This window comes from Bombina bombina, chromosome 11 (assembly GCF_027579735.1).
Source record: "Bombina bombina isolate aBomBom1 chromosome 11, aBomBom1.pri, whole genome shotgun sequence".
Classification (NCBI taxonomy): Eukaryota; Metazoa; Chordata; class Amphibia; order Anura; family Bombinatoridae; genus Bombina; species Bombina bombina.
The window spans coordinates 49,852,418-49,869,047 of record NC_069509.1 but is presented as its reverse complement, the minus strand read 5'-3'; the positions used below and the strand labels follow the sequence as shown (position 1 = coordinate 49,869,047).

At 48.8% G+C, this 16,630-nt stretch overlaps 1 protein-coding gene across 1 annotated transcript in view; it reads right to left on the bottom strand.

The window, feature by feature from the left end:
• Positions 1–14,184, bottom strand: part of ASB8 (ankyrin repeat and SOCS box containing 8) — a 39,731-nt gene extending 25,547 nt beyond the window's left edge. The window contains exon 1 of the mRNA XM_053694108.1: positions 14,055–14,184. The gene's annotated coding sequence lies outside the window, so the exon portion shown is untranslated. The remainder of the gene's footprint in view (positions 1–14,054) is intronic.
• Between the last annotated feature and the right edge of the window lie 2,446 nt (positions 14,185–16,630).

Here is a 16,630-nt window from a genome sequence, read left to right as displayed (position 1 = left end):
CCCGTGCACAGGGAGACCAGGGGTACTGACAGCTCAGGGAGACACTGCCCGTGCACAGGGAGACCAGGGGTACTGACAGCTCAGGGAGACACTGCCCGTGCGCAGGGAGACCAGGGGTACTGACAGCTCAGGGAGACACTGCCCGTGCACAGGGAGACCAGGGGTACTGACAGCTCAGGGAGACACTGCCCGTGCGCAGGGAGACAAGGGGTACTGACAGCTCAGGGAGACCAGGGGTACTGACAGCTCAGGGAGACACTGCCCGTGCACAGGGAGACCAGGGGTACTGACAGCTCAGGGAGACACTGCCCGTGCACAGGGAGACCAGGGGTATAGACAGCTCAGGGAGACACTGCCCGTGCACAGGGAGACCAGGGGTACTGACAGCTCAGGGAGACACTGCCCGTGCGCAGGGAGACCAGGGGTACAGACAGCTCAGGGAGACACTGCCCGTGCACAGGGAGACCAGGGGTACTGACAGCTCAGGGAGACACTGCCCGTGCACAGGGAGACCAGGGGTACTGACAGCTCAGGGAGACACTGCCCGTGCACAGGGAGACCAGGGGTACTGACAGCTCAGGGAGACACTGCCCGTGCGCAGGGAGACCAGGGGTACTGACAGCTCAGGGAGACACTGCCCGTGCGCAGGGAGACCAGGGGTACTGACAGCTCAGGGAGACACTGCCCGTGCACAGGGAGACCAGGGGTACTGACAGCTCAGGGAGACACTGCCCGTGCGCAGGGAGACCAGGGGTACTGACAGCTCAGGGAGACACTGCCCGTGCGCAGGGAGACCAGGGGTACTGACAGCTCAGGGAGACACTGCCCGTGCACAGGGAGACCAGGGGTACTGACAGCTCAGGGAGACACTGCCCGTGCACAGGGAGACCAGGGGTATAGACAGCTCAGGGAGACACTGCCCGTGCACAGGGAGACCAGGGGTACTGACAGCTCAGGGAGACACTGCCCGTGCGCAGGGAGACCAGGGGTACTGACAGCTCAGGGAGACACTGCCCGTGCGCAGGGAGACCAGGGGTACTGACAGCTCAGGGAGACACTGCCCGTGCACAGGGAGACCAGGGGTATAGACAGCTCAGGGAGACACTGCCCGTGCACAGGGAGACCAGGGGTACTGACAGCTCAGGGAGACACTGCCCGTGCACAGGGAGACCAGGGGTACTGACAGCTCAGGGAGACACTGCCCGTGCACAGGGAGACCAGGGGTACTGACAGCTCAGGGAGACACTGCCCGTGCACAGGGAGACCAGGGGTACTGACAGCTCAGGGAGACACTGCCCGTGCGCAGGGAGACCAGGGGTACTGACAGCTCAGGGAGACACTGCCCGTGCACAGGGAGACCAGGGGTACTGACAGCTCAGGGAGACACTGTCCGTGCACAGGGAGACCAGGGGTACTGACAGCTCAGGGAAACACTGCCCGTGCGCAGGGAGACCAGGGGTACTGACAGCTCAGGGAGACACTGCCCGTGCGCAGGGAGACCAGGGGTACTGACAGCTCAGGGAGACACTGCCCGTGCGCAGGGAGACCAGGGGTACTGACAGCTCAGGGAGACACTGCCCGTGCGCAGGGAGACCAGGGGTACTGACAGCTCAGGGAGACACTGCCCGTGCGCAGGGAGACCAGGGGTACTGACAGCTCAGGGAGACACTGCCCGTGCACAGGGAGACCAGGGGTACTGACAGCTCAGGGAGACACTGCCCGTGCACAGGGAGACCAGGGGTACTGACAGCTCAGGGAGACACTGCCCGTGCGCAGGGAGACCAGGGGTACTGACAGCTCAGGGAGACACTGCCCGTGCGCAGGGAGACGAGGGGTACCGACAGCTCAGGGAGACACTGCCCGTGCGCAGGGAGACGAGGGGTACCGACAGCTCAGGGAGACACTGCCCGTGTACAGGGAGACCAGGGGTATAGACAGCTCAGGGAGACACTGCCCGTGCACAGGGAGACCAGGGGTACTGACAGCTCAGGGGAGACACTGCCCGTGCACAGGGAGACCAGGGGTACTGACAGCTCAGGGAGACACTGCCCGTGCGCAGGGAGACCAGGGGTACTGACAGCTCAGGGAGACACTGCCCGTGCACAGGGAGACCAGGGGTACTGACAGCTCAGGGAGACACTGCCCGTGCGCAGGGAGACAAGGGGTACTGACAGCTCAGGGAGACCAGGGGTACTGACAGCTCAGGGAGACACTGCCCGTGTACAGGGAGACCAGGGGTACAGACAGCTCAGGGAGACACTGCCCGTGCACAGGGAGACCAGGGGTATAGACAGCTCAGGGAGACACTGCCCGTGCGCAGGGAGACCAGGGGTACTGACAGCTCAGGGAGACACTGCCCGTGTACAGGGAGACCAGGGGTATAGACAGCTCAGGGAGACACTGCCCGTGCACAGGGAGACCAGGGGTACTGACAGCTCAGGGAGACACTGCCCGTGCACAGGGAGACCAGGGGTACTGACAGCTCAGGGAGACACTGCCCGTGCGCAGGGAGACCAGGGGTACTGACAGCTCAGGGAGACACTGCCCGTGCGCAGGGAGACCAGGGGTACTGACAGCTCAGGGAGACACTGCCCGTGCACAGGGAGACCAGGGGTACTGACAGCTCAGGGAGACACTGCCCGTGCACAGGGAGACCAGGGGTACTGACAGCTCAGGGAGACACTGCCCGTGCGCAGGGAGACCAGGGGTACTGACAGCTCAGGGAGACACTGCCCGTGCACAGGGAGACCAGGGGTACTGACAGCTCAGGGAGACACTGCCCGTGCGCAGGGAGACAAGGGGTACTGACAGCTCAGGGAGACCAGGGGTACTGACAGCTCAGGGAGACACTGCCCGTGCACAGGGAGACCAGGGGTATAGACAGCTCAGGGAGACACTGCCCGTGCACAGGGAGACCAGGGGTATAGACAGCTCAGGGAGACACTGCCCGTGCGCAGGGAGACCAGGGGTACTGACAGCTCAGGGAGACACTGCCCGTGCGCAGGGAGACCAGGGGTACTGACAGCTCAGGGAGACACTGCCCGTGCACAGGGAGACCAGGGGTACTGACAGCTCAGGGAGACACTGCCCGTGCACAGGGAGACCAGGGGTACTGACAGCTCAGGGAGACACTGCCCGTGCACAGGGAGACCAGGGGTACTGACAGCTCAGGGAGACACTGCCCGTGCGCAGGGAGACCAGGGGTACTGACAGCTCAGGGAGACACTGCCCGTGCGCAGGGAGACCAGGGGTACTGACAGCTCAGGGAGACACTGCCCGTGCGCAGGGAGACCAGGGGTACTGACAGCTCAGGGAGACACTGCCCGTGCACAGGGAGACCAGGGGTATAGACAGCTCAGGGAGACACTGCCCGTGCACAGGGAGACCAGGGGTACTGACAGCTCAGGGAGACACTGCCCGTGCACAGGGAGACCAGGGGTACTGACAGCTCAGGGAGACACTGCCCGTGCACAGGGAGACCAGGGGTACTGACAGCTCAGGGAGACACTGCCCGTGCACAGGGAGACCAGGGGTACTGACAGCTCAGGGAGACACTGCCCGTGCGCAGGGAGACCAGGGGGTACTGACAGCTCAGGGAGACACTGCCCGTGCACAGGGAGACCAGGGGTACTGACAGCTCAGGGAGACACTGTCCCGTGCACAGGGAGACCAGGGGTACTGACAGCTCAGGGAGACACTGCCCGTGCGCAGGGAGACCAGGGGTACTGACAGCTCAGGGAGACACTGCCCGTGCGCAGGGAGACCAGGGGTACTGACAGCTCAGGGAGACACTGCCCGTGCGCAGGGAGACCAGGGGTACTGACAGCTCAGGGAGACACTGCCCGTGCGCAGGGAGACCAGGGGTACTGACAGCTCAGGGAGACACTGCCCGTGCGCAGGGAGACCAGGGGTACTGACAGCTCAGGGAGACACTGCCCGTGCACAGGGAGACCAGGGGTACTGACAGCTCAGGGAGACACTGCCCGTGCACAGGGAGACCAGGGGTACTGACAGCTCAGGGAGACACTGCCCGTGCGCAGGGAGACCAGGGGTACTGACAGCTCAGGGAGACACTGCCCGTGCGCAGGGAGACGAGGGGTACCGACAGCTCAGGGAGACACTGCCCGTGCGCAGGGAGACGAGGGGTACCGACAGCTCAGGGAGACACTGCCCGTGTACAGGGAGACCAGGGGTATAGACAGCTCAGGGAGACACTGCCCGTGCACAGGGAGACCAGGGGTACTGACAGCTCAGGGAGACACTGCCCGTGCACAGGGAGACCAGGGGTACTGACAGCTCAGGGAGACACTGCCCGTGCGCAGGGAGACCAGGGGTACTGACAGCTCAGGGAGACACTGCCCGTGCACAGGGAGACCAGGGGTACTGACAGCTCAGGGAGACACTGCCCGGGCGCAGGGAGACAAGGGGTACTGACAGCTCAGGGAGACCAGGGGTACTGACAGCTCAGGGAGACACTGCCCGTGTACAGGGAGACCAGGGGTACAGACAGCTCAGGGAGACACTGCCCGTGCACAGGGAGACCAGGGGTATAGACAGCTCAGGGAGACACTGCCCGTGCACAGGGAGACCAGGGGTACTGACAGCTCAGGGAGACACTGCCCGTGCACAGGGAGACCAGGGGTACTGACAGCTCAGGGAGACACTGCCCGTGCACAGGGAGACCAGGGGTACTGACAGCTCAGGGAGACACTGCCCGTGCGCAGGGAGACGAGGGGTACTGACAGCTCAGGGAGACACTGCCCGTGCGCAGGGAGACCAGGGGTACTGACAGCTCAGGGAGACACTGCCCGTGCACAGGGAGACCAGGGGTACTGACAGCTCAGGGAGACACTGCCCGTGCACAGGGAGACCAGGGGTACTGACAGCTCAGGGAGACACTGCCCGTGCGCAGGGAGACGAGGGGTACTGACAGCTCAGGGAGACACTGCCCGTGCGCAGGGAGACGAGGGGTACTGACAGCTCAGGGAGACACTGCCCGTGCGCAGGGAGACCAGGGGTACTGACAGCTCAGGGAGACACTGCCCGTGCACAGGGAGACCAGGGGTACTGACAGCTCAGGGAGACACTGCCCGTGCACAGGGAGACCAGGGGTACTGACAGCTCAGGGAGACACTGCCCGTGCGCAGGGAGACGAGGGGTACTGACAGCTCAGGGAGACACTGCCCGTGCGCAGGGAGACCAGGGGTACTGACAGCTCAGGGAGACACTGCCCATGCGCAGGGAGACCAGGGGTACTGACAGCTCAGGGAGACACTGCCCGTGCACAGGGAGACCAGGGGTACTGACAGCTCAGGGAGACACTGCCCGTGCACAGGGAGACCAGGGGTACTGACAGCTCAGGGAGACACTGCCCGTGCGCAGGGAGACCAGGGGTACTGACAGCTCAGGGAGACACTGCCCGTGCGCAGGGAGACGAGGGGTACCGACAGCTCAGGGAGACACTGCCCGTGCGCAGGGAGACGAGGGGTACCGACAGCTCAGGGAGACACTGCCCGTGTACAGGGAGACCAGGGGTATAGACAGCTCAGGGAGACACTGCCCGTGCGCAGGGAGACGAGGGGTACCGACAGCTCAGGGAGACACTGCCCGTGCACAGGGAGACCAGGGGTACTGACAGCTCAGGGAGACACTGCCCGTGCACAGGGAGACCAGGGGTACTGACAGCTCAGGGAGACACTGCCCGTGCGCAGGGAGACCAGGGGTACTGACAGCTCAGGGAGACACTGCCCGTGCACAGGGAGACCAGGGGTACTGACAGCTCAGGGAGACACTGCCCGTGCGCAGGGAGACAAGGGGTACTGACAGCTCAGGGAGACCAGGGGTACTGACAGCTCAGGGAGACACTGCCCGTGTACAGGGAGACCAGGGGTACAGACAGCTCAGGGAGACACTGCCCGTGCACAGGGAGACCAGGGGTATAGACAGCTCAGGGAGACACTGCCCGTGCACAGGGAGACCAGGGGTACTGACAGCTCAGGGAGACACTGCCCGTGCACAGGGAGACCAGGGGTACTGACAGCTCAGGGAGACACTGCCCGTGCGCAGGGAGACGAGGGGTACTGACAGCTCAGGGAGACACTGCCCGTGCACAGGGAGACCAGGGGTACTGACAGCTCAGGGAGACACTGCCCGTGCACAGGGAGACCAGGGGTACTGACAGCTCAGGGAGACACTGCCCGTGCGCAGGGAGACGAGGGGTACTGACAGCTCAGGGAGACACTGCCCGTGCGCAGGGAGACGAGGGGTACTGACAGCTCAGGGAGACACTGCCCGTGCACAGGGAGACCAGGGGTACTGACAGCTCAGGGAGACACTGCCCGTGCACAGGGAGACCAGGGGTACTGACAGCTCAGGGAGACACTGCCCGTGCGCAGGGAGACCAGGGGTACTGACAGCTCAGGGAGACACTGCCCGTGCACAGGGAGACCAGGGGTACTGACAGCTCAGGGAGACACTGCCCGTGCACAGGGAGACCAGGGGTACTGACAGCTCAGGGAGACACTGCCCGTGCGCAGGGAGACGAGGGGTACTGACAGCTCAGGGAGACACTGCCCGTGCGCAGGGAGACCAGGGGTACTGACAGCTCAGGGAGACACTGCCCATGCGCAGGGAGACCAGGGGTACTGACAGCTCAGGGAGACACTGCCCGTGCACAGGGAGACCAGGGGTACTGACAGCTCAGGGAGACACTGCCCGTGCACAGGGAGACCAGGGGTACTGACAGCTCAGGGAGACACTGCCCGTGCACAGGGAGACCAGGGGTATAGACAGCTCAGGGAGACACTGCCCGTGCACAGGGAGACCAGGGGTACTGACAGCTCAGGGAGACACTGCCCGTGCACAGGGAGACCAGGGGTACTGACAGCTCAGGGAGACACTGCCCGTGCACAGGGAGACCAGGGGTACTGACAGCTCAGGGAGACACTGCCCGTGCGCAGGGAGACCAGGGGTACTGACAGCTCAGGGAGACACTGCCCGTGCGCAGGGAGACCAGGGGTACTGACAGCTCAGGGAGACACTGCCCGTGCACAGGGAGACCAGGGGTACTGACAGCTCAGGGAGACACTGCCCGTGCACAGGGAGACCAGGGGTACTGACAGCTCAGGGAGACACTGCCCGTGCACAGGGAGACCAGGGGTACTGACAGCTCAGGGAGACACTGCCCGTGCACAGGGAGACCAGGGGTACTGACAGCTCAGGGCAGTGTGCAGAAAGACAGCAGTGACAGCGCTATACAGAAGTGGGCGCGCACAGGAAGAGAGTAGAGATACAATAATACAGGACAAAAATATGTTTTTTTGTTTTTCATTTGCCATCTGAGCGTGAGGTCTTTTAAACTACATATATATGTGTCAAAGGTTGCTTGTATTTTAAGTACCAGTTTTCAGTATTATCTGGTCTCTGCAAAATCGTTTATTCATTGTTATAGCAAAAAAGCACGTAAATATTTTTTATAAAATAAAAAAAGTACAGGTAGAAAACCTTAATCCAAACTGCTTGGAATAGTTTGGATTTTAGAATATGGGACAGTTAGGAGAGGGATGGGACCAAGTGTAAAAAACAATATCTTATGTTATTAAAGCAATATTTACCTGTCATAATACATCTTATACATGTAACTAAAGGTCATTTTATATTATTTGTAATACTTCTGTGACTTGCAGGGAAAATAGTAATTTTTGATAAAAAAAAAAAAATATTAAAGGGACACTGAACCCAAATTTTTTCTTCTTTCATGATTCATATAGAGCAGCAATTTTAAGCAACTTTCTAATTTACTCCTATTATCAAATTTTCTTCATTCTCTTGGTATCTATATTTGAAATGCAAGAATGTAAGTTTAGATGCCGTCCCATTTTTGGTGAACAACCTGGGTTGTCCTTGCCGATTGGTGGATAAATTCATCCACCTATAAAAAAAAAGTGCTGTCCAGAGTTCTAAACCAAAAAAAAAAGCTTAGATTCCTTCTTTTTCAAATAAAGATAGCAAGAGAATGAAGAAAAATTGATAATAGGAGTAAATTTGAAAGTTGCTGCTCTATCTGAATCACGAAACAAAAAATTTGGGTTCAGTGTCCCTTTAATATTAGTGAAAAAGTTTAGATTTTAGAATAACTTTGGATTTGGGAGTTTGTACTTGTATCTTACTTTCTCATACCAATATCAACAGCACCACCTAGTGTTTTAGGAAAGAATAGCATGGTCAAATGATATACCAAGATGTGCATTCTCATTGAAACAAATAGAAAGAAAATAAATAAAAAATTAAGTTAAATTCTAAGATTTTTTTTTCTGTTGCTGGCACTAGGTGCTACTTTATTTTTACAAACAGAAAAGGAAGTAGCCTGTCTGCCAGGAACGAACTACAGCTCGGTATCTTGTTCTATGGCCCCGTTACCACCTAGGAGCAGCTTCATTTACTACAGGTGCAGGCTGATCTGAGGTAGGGGAGGAGACAATGGCCCTGCAAGCGCTAACATATTTGTTGTGCTCATGGTTGGCTATCAGCGGGTGCGGTGAGAGCGCTGCACACAGCCCCTTAACTTGGGCAGCAATGTGAAAGCAGGCAGTGCATTGTGGGTGATTGAACAGTAGGATTTTGGTTGCGGATTCAGTTCTGAGGTCTAATGTTTCCTTAGTTGTCACAAAGTGCAATTGTAATCCATCATAAAGTTCTCTGGCACTCTGCAGGCAAGCATGGGGGTTCAGGCAGCCTTTAATTATGACTAATAAATATTCTTGCATATGTAATATATATTTAGTTTCAAAGCCAGGCTTTATTTTGGTGTCAAAAAATGTCCAACCCTCCAGCTGATAAAATTTAAAAGGAGCTTTATTCCACTTCCGTGTAAAGGTCACACAAATATAGAATCAATGTTTTAGGCTTAAAGGGACACTAAACCCATTTTTTCTTTCATGATTCAGATAATTTTTAAGCAACTTTGTAATTTTCTCCTATTATTAATTTTTCTATTGCTATCTTTATTTAAAAAGCAGGAATGTGATGCATAGGAGCCGGCCCATTATTGGTTGAGAACCTGGGTTATGCTTGCTTATTGGTGGGTAAATGTAAGCCTCCAATAAGCAAGTGTTATCCATGGTGCTGAACCTAAAATGGGCTGGCTGTTAAGATTTACATTCCTGCTTTTAAAATAAAGATAGCAAGAGAACGAAGAAAAATTGATAATAGGAGTAAATTAGAAAGTTGCTTAAAATTTCATTCTCTATTTGAATCATTCAAAAAATATTTGGGTTCGGTGTCCCTTTAATGCTAGCCCTTATTCATGCTTAAAGGGACATTAAACACTTTGAGATAGTAATATAAAATTACAAAATCATGTATACACAAAAAAACTCTGCAATATACTTTTACATTTTATTTTGCCCCCTTTACCTGTAATTCCATTCTGAAATTGTGAGCATTTCAGTTGCTGTTAGAAATGGAAGTGCAGAACACTGTTATATTCCATACAGTCATTGGCTGCACACTCTAGTGACCTATTTATAACTGACCCAAATTGGTCACAGAAGAGAAGGTAACTCTAAGTTACAACATGGCAGCTCCCATTGTTTTATAGACACAAACTTTACACTTATTTTGTCAATATTTAAACAGCTAATAAAACTTAAAAAAAAAATATATCTACATGTTATTCTCAGACAAAGCCGGCAAGGCCCTGGAATGGATCACCTCCTTCCTCACCGGCAGAACCCAGAAAGTCATATTCCCACCATTCACCTCCAAGTCCATATATATCAGCTGTGGTGTACCACAAGGCTCCTCACTAAGCCCAACACTCTTCAACATTTACACGGCCCCTCTCGCAGCCATTGCCAGACATCACAACATCGTCTCCTACGCCGACGACACCCAGCTAATCATATCTCTCACCAGAGAACCCACCACCACCAAGAGAAACATCCACGAAGGGCTTACAGCAATCACCACCTGGATGAGCAACAACTGCCTCAAACTGAACGCAGACAAGACCGAAGTACTTCTCCTCAGACCCGACAAATCAGCTTGGAATAACTCTTGGTGGCCCACAGCCCTCGGAACCCCTCCAACCCCCACCGACCATGTACGAAACCTAGGCTTCATCCTAGACTCCTCACTATCCATGAACCGACAAGTCAACGCCGTCTCCTCTGCAGGCTTCCACATGCTCCACCTACTGCGAAAGATCTTCAGATGGATCCCATCCGACACCAGAAAAACTGTGACCCACGCACTCGTCAGCAGCAGACTAGACTATGGCAACGCACTCTACGTCGGATCCACCATCAAGCTCCTAAAGAGACTCCAGCAACTCTGCCAAACTTATCCTCAACATCCCTCGCCAATGCCCCATCACAAAACACCTGCAAGACCTACACTGGCTCCCCATCAACAAAAGAATCACCTTCAAGCTTCTCACCCACACGTTCAAATCCCTCCACAACATCGGCTCTGAATACCTAAACCACCATGTCACCTTCTACACCCCCACCAGGCAACTGTGATCAGCCGACCAAGCTCTCGCTCTCATCCCCCGAATAAGGAAAATCACGGCTGGAGGCAGATCCTTCTCTTACCAGGCAGCCAAAACCTGGAACACCCACCCTCCCTTTGCACTTCAGACAGGCTACCGACCTAACAAAGTTCAGAAAGGACCTCAAACCTGGCTCTTCAACTGAACACCATAACTACTCGCACCTAATCTGTACATATATATATACCCAATAGAATAGACTAATCTTATCTTTGAGTGCATCAATCCATCTAGCATTTATTTAGTGTTTAATGTCCCTTTAAAGCTCTCTAGGTATGCTTGTCTTCAAAGGATACCAAGGGAACAAAACAAATTAGATTATAAAATTACATTTGAGTTGTTTAAAATGACAAGCTCTACCTGAATCATTAAAGAACATTTTTTTGTTTCATGTTCCGAATTTTAAGTTTACTTCTATTATCAAATTTACTTCATCTCTTAGCCATGAAGGGGATAGACACAGAGCTACATTTAACGGGACATAAAACCCACATTTTTTCTTTCATGATTCAGATAGAACATTCAATTTTAAACAACTTTCCAATTTAGTTCTATTATCAAATTTTATTTGTGTTTTTTGTTATCCTTTGTTGGAAAGCAGGAAGGCAAGTTTGGGAGTGTGAACGTGTCTGCAGCCATGTATTGCAGCAGTTTTGCAAAAATGTTCTACATTAGCAAGAGCGCTAGATAGCAGCGCTATTTCCTGTCATGTAGTGCTCTAGACATGTCTACGATACCTATCTCAATGTCTCTTCAACAAAGAATAACAAGAGAACAAAGCAAATTGTATGCTCTTAATTATAAAGGAAAAATGGTGGGTTTTTATGTCTTAAGCAACAGTGTGATAACAAAATGCTCCAACACATGACAGCATTTCTTGTTATATTTGCACGTTTTTGTCTCTTTAAATTAGATTAGATTCTTTTATTGTCATTGCACAAAGTATAAAAACGAGGACAAGAAATGTGGTTAAGCATCAAACCCAGACATAGCAAGAAGTAGTATACGGTGCAAGAATTAGTGCAATTAGTAGTTACAAGAAGAAAAATGTCTAGAGTATATACATACATTGTGAGATATGTAATATCGATGATTAAAGAACAAATGTATTGTAAATATAAATAAGTGAATAAAGTTTAAAATGTATTAGATATGTGCAGTATAAGTGAGATGTGTGCAAAAGCAGTAGTCAGTAGCGGTAGATTGTCATCATAGCGCAAAAATGCATAAATCACAATCTTTTAAAGGGACACTGAATTTACAATAAAACAGAAAAATAAAATTATTGCACCTAAGTAGTGCATATTAAAAGGGACATTACAATCAAAAAATTAAATGGTCTAATCAAACGTGTAGTTTTATCACAAATGATGAATATTTGTTTAACCTCAGCAAAAAGGAGTTAAACACATAGTTAAAGTTTGGCCATGTTTGGTCCCAAGCTTGAAACTACTACTGAAACAATGTGCAGCACTAGTCGCATGACCCAGTTGTGTAACTAGTGCTGCTGATTGGATCAGCGTCAGTTTCTGCTGGGCACCAGCAGTTCTCTATGGCTCCCAAGCAGTAATTTACCTATGTGTTTAACCAACTTGCAGGAGTTAAACCTGCAGGGTCAATAGTTTTACATTACAGGGTCTTATCCCTTGTTTTTAGCCTGGGGTTCTTGAAGCTTTGGTAAGGGGTACTCCAGCATTTGCTAATTTTTTGCCCTGATGCAGCTAGTCTGGTCAGATGATGACTCACTGGGACTGACTCACCTGTACTTAGGTAGGGAAATGCTTAGACTGGAGCTGAGAAACACTGAAAGTACCATAGAGGCACGCCAGACATAGGAGCACAGTAAAATATCTTATGGAAACTATGTCAAGATAAAATGTGCAAGGTAGAGTGTATTATATTGCATTTATATAGTAGTGTATTGCATCCAGTAAAACTCCATTTTAAAATAAATTCCTATAAAAAAGAAAATAGTATCTGATACAAGTTTTTCATATTCTCTGGTATGCAGGATTGCCTTTTATTTATTTAAAGGGAGGGACAGTCAACACCAGAATTGTTATTGTTTAAAAAGATAGATAATGCCTTTATTACTCATTCCTTAGTTTTGCACAACCAACACAGTTATATAAATACACTTTTTACCTCTGTAATTACCGTGTATCTAAGCCTCTACAAACTCCCCCTTATTTCAGTTCTTTTGACAGACATCCATTTTAGCCAATCAGAGCTGGCTCACCTGAACTCCACGTGTGTGAGCACAGTGTTATCTATGACACACATGAACTAACACCCTCTAGAGGTGAAAAAACTGTCAAAATGCCCTGAGGTGAGAGGCGGCCTTCAAGGGCTTAGAAATTAGCATATGAACCTCCTAGGTTTAGCTTTCAACTAAGAATACCAAGAGATGAAAGTAAAAGTAAATTGAAACATTGTTTAAAATTACATTTTCTATCTGAATCTTGAAAGTTTATTTTGGACTAGACTGTCCCTTTAAGGCAATAATAATATTTATGTATTGCAGCTGGGGGTACTAGATAAACAAAGGTTAAAGGGACAGTAAAGAAAAATTAAATGTTCAAGATATTCATACAATTTTTAACAACTTTTCAATTTTCTTTTGTTATCTAATTTGCTTAGCTCCATTTGTGTGCTTTGTTGAAAAGTATACCTAGGTAGGCTCAGGAACTGCAATGGACTAGTGTGAGCTAGCTGCTGATTGGTGGTAACATCTCTTGTCATTGCCTCACTTGATGTGTTCAGCTAGCTCCCAGAAGTGCAGTGCTGTTCCTTCAACAAACTACAGCAATTAAGCATTTTATGATTCAGATAGAAGATACAATTTTCTCACATTTTCTTCATTCTCTTGTCATCCATTGCTGAAGGGACAGCATTGCACTACTGACAGGAAGCTGAAAATATCTAGTCAGCCAATCACAAGAGACAAATGTGTGCAGGCACCAATTAGCAGCAGCTCCCACTAGTGTAGGATATGTGTGTAGTCATTTTTTAACAAGGGGTACTAAGAGAACGAAGCACATTTGAAAATATAAGTGAATTTTAAAAGTGTTTTAAAATGACCTGCTCTATGTGAATCATGCAAGTTTAATTTTGACTTTTCTATCCCTTTAAAATTGTTTGTTCTGTCTGAATTATGCAAGAAAAACTTATGTTTTGTGTTTCTTGCAAGCTACTTTTTTAACACGTTAGAACATTTTGGTTTTGCCCTTTTAAACCCCTTTAATAGATGCTTTGGTCACAATGATTACTATTAATATGTGATACTCAGTGTAATGTTTTAGACGATATTCTACCTTTATTGTCCCTGTATGGCATAAACCTTTAATTACAATGACTAAATACCTGATGTCTCTAATGGAACATAACCATTTTACATACTTCTCTAATATTACTGCATCACAAGTTAATTTCGTTTTTGCAATCCAGCATTAGGCAATATAAGTGCTAGGAAGCGCATGATGTTTAACATATGGTCACTCACCAGTGTCAGTCCGGTCTCCAGTTGGATCACTACACAGATCATCAAAAACAAGTATAATATTCAGTTTAATTAGTGCTTCATACAATAACTAATTGCACAGATACAACCATACTTGCTGCAAAGCTGTCAGAGGCACCGCCCCTTGCCGATAACATTTGCAACAAATCGAAGGCTGGAATCATTTGATCGACAGCTAGTTTCACCAATAAGAATCATCTTAAACCGAGCTGGCGCTGTGGTTAGGAAGTTGAGTGGAAGTACCCAGTTATGGAATGTGTTTAGGTCACTAGACAGCCATTTTTGTCATGGGCAAGTTCTGTCTTCTGATAACACAAGTATAAGTTTATGGAATTAATTTACTAGATGGCTTTGGCGCATGTAAGATCAACTCTGTCACTATTTAAAGGGAGAGTGTAAAACATACAATAATAATAAACATACTTTATGGTAATATTAGCAATTGTTAGCAATGAGTATTGCAAAATTTGGCATGGCAGTATAGGAATAATACTGATGTGGCTAATGTTGCTAACTTGACAGGTGTCTGTATTGTATTTGTCCAGTAAAACCTATTAAAAAATGACTGACACTTTAGACTTAAAAATAAATAGATTTATATAAGTAAAATCTGATGAGATTATTTAAGAACGCTTGCCTGTACTTCTATTTCCTTGGTGGAATTATCTAAAGCCACTTTTTTTCTTTCATGATTCAGATAGAGCATGACATTTTAAACAACTTTCTAATTTACTCCTATTATCAATTTTTCTTCGTTCTCTTGCTATCTTTATTTAAAAAGCAGGAATGTAAAGCTTAGGAGTCAGCCCATTTTAGGTTCAGAACCTGGCTTATGTTTGCTTATTGGTTTGCTAAATGTAGCCACCAATAAGCAAGCGCTATCCAGGGTGCTGAACCTAAAACCGGCTGGCTTCTAATCTTTACATTCCTGCTTTTTAAATAAAGATTAGAACAAAGAAAATTTGATAATAGGAGTAAATTAGAAAGTTGTTTAACCCCTTAATGACCACAGCACTTTTCCATTTTCTGTCCGTTTGGGACCAAGGCTATTTTTACATTTTTGAGGTGTTTGTGTTTAGCTGTAATTTTCCTCTTACTCATTTACTGTACCCACACATATTATATACCGTTTTTCTCGCCATTAAATGGACTTTCTAAAGATACCATTATTTTCATCTTATCTTATAATTTACTATAAAAAAATATATAAAATATGAGGAAAAAATGGAAAAAAACACACTTTTTTCTAACTTTGACCCCCAAAATCTGTTACACATCTACAACCACAAAAAAACACCCATGCTAAATAGTTTCTAAATTTTGTCCTGAATTTAGAAATACCCAATGTTTACATGTTCTTTGCTTTTTTTGTAAACTATAGGGCCATAAATACAAGTAGCACTTTGCTATTTCCAAACCATTTCTTTTCAAAATTAGGGCTAGTTACATTAGAACACTGATATCTTTCAGGAATCTCTGAATATCCATTGACATGTATATATTTTTTTTTAGTAGACAACCCAAAGTATTGATCTAGGCCCATTTTGGTATATTTCATGCCACCATTTCACCGCCAAATGCAATCAAATACAAAAAATCGTTCACTTTTCACAAATTTTTTCACAAACTTTTGGTTTCTAACTTAAATTATTTACAAACAGCTTGTGCAATTATGGCATAAATTGTTGTAAATTCTTATCTGGGATCCCCTTTATTCAGAAATAGCAGACATATATGACTTTGGCGTTGCTTTTTGGTAATTAGAAGGCCGCTAAATGCCACTGCGCACCACACGTGTATTATGCCCAGCAGTGAAGGGGTTAATTAGGGAGCATGTAGGGAGCTTTTTGGGATAGTTTTAGCTTTAGTGTAGTGTAGTAGACAACCCCAAGTATTGATCTAGGCCAATTTTGGTATATTTTATGCCACCATTTCACCGCCAAATGCGATCAAATTAAAAAAAAGTTAAATTTTTCTCAATTTTAGGTTTCTCACTGAAATTATTTACAAACAGCTTGTGCAATTATGGCACAAATGGTTGTAAATGCTTCTCTGGGATCCCCTTTGTTCAGAAATAGCAGACATATATGGCTTTGGCATTGCTTTTTGGTAATTAGAAGGCCTCTAAATGCCGCTGCGCATCACACGTGTATTATGGCTAGCAGTGAAGGGGTTAATTATGTAGCTTGTAGGGAGCTTGCAGGGTTAATTTTATCTTTAGTGTAGAGCTCAGCCTCCCACCTGAAACATCAGACCCCCTGATCCCTCCCAAACAGCTCTCTTCCCTCCCCCACCCCACAATTGTCCCCGCCATCTTAAGTACTGGCAGAAACTCTGCCAGTACTAAAATAAAAGGTATTTGGCCATTTAAAAAAAAAAAAAAAAAAAAAGCATATTTACATATGCTGATGTGTATGATCCCCCCTTAGACCCCAACCTCACTGATCCCCCACCTAACAGCTCTCTAACCCTTCCCCTCTGCCTTAATGGGCGCCATCTTGGGTACTGGCAGCTGTCTGCCAGTACCCAGTTTTGCAAAAAATTTGCCATTTTATTAA